This window comes from Amblyomma mixtum, chromosome 6 (genome assembly GCF_055824585.1).
Source record: "Amblyomma mixtum isolate Tamu chromosome 6, ASM5582458v1, whole genome shotgun sequence".
Lineage (NCBI taxonomy): Eukaryota > Metazoa > Arthropoda > Arachnida > Ixodida > Ixodidae > Amblyomma > Amblyomma mixtum.
In genome coordinates, this window is record NC_143017.1 from 6,699,054 (window position 1) to 6,703,385 (window position 4,332).

At 49.8% G+C, this 4,332-nt stretch overlaps 1 long non-coding RNA gene across 1 annotated transcript; it reads right to left on the minus strand.

Moving 5' to 3' along the window:
* Positions 1-3,736: 3,736 nt before the first annotated feature.
* LOC149338136 (uncharacterized) lies at positions 3,737-4,042 on the minus strand. The gene is made up of 2 exons (XR_016283711.1): positions 3,975-4,042; positions 3,737-3,867 (listed from the first exon to the last, which is right to left on the minus strand). It is a non-coding gene; the product is annotated as an uncharacterized LOC149338136 (long non-coding RNA).
* Between the last annotated feature and the right edge of the window lie 290 nt (positions 4,043-4,332).

Consider the following 4,332-nt stretch of genomic DNA (forward strand, 5'->3'; position numbering starts at 1 on the left):
TGTTGTATCGTAGTAATGATAATTAGCAGTAAAACAGTACACGTAGCATACGGTCGATGATGATGATGATGATGATGACCTCGGGCTGAATGGCACATACCCACGGCGGGGGATTGGCCGAGCCGATCTGTATTCTGCTACTTCGTCGTCTTCTCTACTCCCGTGCGCGCGAGTGCGTGCAGCGCACTTGCCACACTTCATTTTTATCACAACCATCACCTACAAATCCGGCCGTAAACATCATGATGCTGACTGCTTGTCTCGAGCCCCTGTGGAGCCGGCACTGGGAGACGAAAATGACGAAGAGGACGGCTTTCTTGGGGCATTGGACTCGGTAGATATGGCTGCTCGGCAACGCAGTGATCCTCAGATTGGTCAGCTGATGGCGCACTTGGAAGGCCACGAAGCTGCGGTGCCTCGCGTTTTCCAGCGCATGCTGCCGACGTTCAAGATAATGCACGGCGTATTGTACAAGCAGAACTTCGACAGCAGCCCGAGGTCGTGTCTCCTTGTTGTGCCGGAAGACCTGCGCTCCGAGGTCGCGCAAGCTTGCCACGACGATCCTACAGCTGGTCACCTTGGCTACAGCCGAACACTTTCACGTATTCGAGAACGATACTACTGGCCGACACTTCCTAAGTACGTCCGTCACTACGTAAGAACTTGTCGAGAGTGTCAAAGGCGCAAAACACCGCCCATACGACCAGCTGGTCTTCTCCAACCACTCGAACCACCGCCTGTATAAATTTTTGTGTATAGAGTTTATATATATATATATATATGTATATATATGTATATATATATATATATATATAATGTGTGTGTGTTGACTCGGTATAATGCTTTCTGGTGTACGCGCGTAAAATATTATTTGATCGTATTTTGTGCTGTAGTACAAGAATTTCTGCAGAAACTAATCTAATCATTGTGTGTAATTTTTTGTGTGATTTTAAACCCCTGTACGCTGCCATCAAAGGGGGCAAGGGCCTTAGTCAAGCTGCTTAACTAGCAGCTTTTAGTCCTTGCCCTCACATTTTTTCTGTACCAGGATAAATGTGGAATAAATGAATGTGAATGTGAATGTGTTTCGTTCCACACTGTCGGAATGGATTTTCTTGGTCCATTTCCGACGTCGCAGTCGGGCAACAGGTACGTTATTATAGCGACGGACTACCTAACGCGATACGCGGAGTCCCGAGCACTTCCGTCTGCGACAGCTGTTGAGGCAGCCAATTTTTTTATTGAGTGCATTGTGCTTCGTCACGGTGCCCCTGCCGTTTTGATCACTGACCGGGGTGCCGCGTTTCTGCCAAGCTCACACACGAGATCCTCCGTCTCAGCTTCACCAGCCACCGCCGAACTACTGCGTACCATCCGCAAACGAATGGGCTGACGGAGCGGCTGAACAAGACCATGACCGACATGATCGCCATGTACGTGGATGTCGCCCATCGCAGCTGGGACTCGGTACTGCCCTACGTTACATTCGCTTATAATACCGCTGTCCAGGAGATGACCGGTATGACCCCTTTGCAGCTGGTCCACGGCAGACAGGTCACCACGATGCTTGACGCTATGCTACCGCACGACCCGCCTGTCGACGTAGACGATGGTGCCCGACTAGTATGCGAGCACGCTGAAGAAGCTCGGCAACTCGCTAGACTCCCCATCCAACACCAACAACATGCCGACGCTCGTCGGTACGATCTCCGTCGACGCGACATCCATTTTTTACCCGGAGACAAGGTCTGGGTGTGGACGCCGGTACGCCGTCGAGGTCTCTCCGACAAACTCATAAAGCGCTACTTCGGCTCGTATACAGTTCTTCGCCGCATCGGTGAACTTAACTACGAGGTGCTGCGCAAAGGAACACGACCGTCATCACGTCGTTCACCCCGCCCCGAAATTGTGCACGTAGTGTGGCGTAAGTCGTATTACGCGCGATGATCGTCTGCCCCCGAACTGATTTTCCCACCTCCTTCTACACTGGCCAGCAGACGTTTTTGGGCGCGAGTGCGGTTTTCCGCCGTGTGCCTTTGCTTCCGTGTTAGCATCGGGACGATGCTTTTTTTGGGGGGAGGTAGTGTCGCCAGTGGAAGAAAAAGACGAGGAGTGTTTGTCGCGCGCCGACGACGACGTTGCTGCGGGTGGACCTCCCTGTTTTTCTGTGCTCCCTGTCTTCACCTGTTCTCGCCGCCGGCATGTACGTCAAGCCGTGACACTATTATGATACTCATCAAGCTGCAACCTTCACAACTGAAGCCAGACACATTCACGGCGTGTGGACTCTCTGTGTGGTCACCGATGTCAGCTCTTTTGCTTGACCAGCTCCGATAGAAGAGAGCTAAATGTGGGAAAATAAGATACCGAGCGGAGCTCAAAAAGGTCACTGAGCCGTATTCGACATCCGAAAAAATTTGCGCCCAAAGCCCTCCTGCACATCAAGAGCACGCCAGCGCACAGCTTCGTCATAGAGCAGCCCTCATTGTAAAAAATACCGGCGGCACTTCCGTGCGGCACTTGCATACTATGACAGCGAAAGCATTTACTACTCCGGTTTGCGTCGGTGGATTGGCAGTTTGTGCGCCTGCGTAACTTAGTGCTCGTTGGTCATGAAACCGCACACCATTCAGAGCTCCTTGGGTCAGTGCCCATATATGCAGTATTGGTCATTCTGTATTCTAACATTTATAGATGCAGCGAGTCCTCATATCCCAACCAGCACAGTGGCTCAGTGGTTATGCAATACGCCAGTACACTGGCAGGTGGCTGTTCCTGCCACAGCTATCCGCAGGGATTGTGCTACCAATGTTGCTCTTCCCACGCAACTTCTTGCGGAGCCATCGTGATGCTTGCGCGAACCTTCTCGAGCTTAGGAATAACTCCGTGAGCTCGGATAAGTGTGTGCACTTTCTGTCCAAACTTTCTGTCAACACTTTCTGTTCACACTTTTCGTTAATGCCGCACACGCGCCACATGCGCAATGAAGTGTACACATGGTGAAGCTACTTTGCAGAACGGAGCGCGTAAGGCTTATGCAGGTGGTAGGTGAAACGAATTTGATATTTTGCACCTGTATTAGAAAAAACGGCTGCTAGGTGTAATAAGTACAGTTCATGTCCACTCTACTCAAGCGCTTTTGGGCATCTGGAGGATGAGCATTTCACAGCGTCCCTCAGAGCCTGGGTCGCTTTGGGACAGCCATAAACCTAACTGAAACATACTAAATCTGAAGGAACCCTACTGAAAAATCCGGTATGAATTTTAAACCGGAACCGCATACCGGGTTATTGTACAGGATTTGCGATACCGGATTACTGGAATATCCTGTATAAAACAGGACAGTCCTGTATAATACAGGACTCTCCTGTTTTGTACAGTATACTCCGGTATCGCAAATCCTGTACAATAACCCGGTATGCGGTTCCGGTTTAAAATTCATACCGGAATACAGGACAGTCCTGTATTAAACAGGCTAGGCCCGTATTATACAGGAGGGCCCTGTATCACAGGACAAAGGCAGAATAAAATGCTTCAAATATATCCCACTTGGACTAAATCTGCCCCAAAACTGGGGCCATAAGTGTACATGCCAAATGCTGAAATATACAGAGCATCAGAAACTGGTAATCTGCGATTATCAGCAACTCGCATTGCAGTCGATGTGCCATTGTGTTATTTGCTCCCACCTTTTACCAAAGTATTGGTAGCTTGGTGGGTATTATAATGCATCAAAAACTCCAAAAGATGTTTATTTTTTCCGCGTGTCTTGAACCAGCTCACTAAGGTAATAATTTAACTCTTTGCGACGATCTACCGGCGCTGGGGTCTCTACAGGGTGCTGGCCAATGAAGTAGTCAAAAGCACCTGCAGAAAAGAAAATATGATTGGTAGTACATAATGCCCCCAGCTTATCATTTAATTGCGCACTGACACACAACATAATGCATTGAGCACTGTGACATGCAACTTACGGCCAATGGCTTGTAGCTTTTCAGGGGTCATTGGCTTTCTGCCCACTGTGGAGGCTTCTGACTTCAGGTTCCGACGGCAAGCTTGCCCTGTAACGCCCCTTTCCAGGAGTTGTGGAGTCGTCCAAAGGCTGCGTCTTTACAGAAACGCGAATCTTTGGGTGCCACCATAAGTGCTGCGCAGGTTGCCGAAGGAATAAAAATTCCATTCCCGAGGTGGACCTGTATGCAATAACAAATGCATACCCCAGTAGCACAAACGGGGCTCTGAATTGCTGGCCCCCGTGGGCCCAGACAAGCCACAGACAAGCCAGGCGTCTCAAGACTCCAGGCCCTCAGCATTGGCAATGCTCAGTATCGT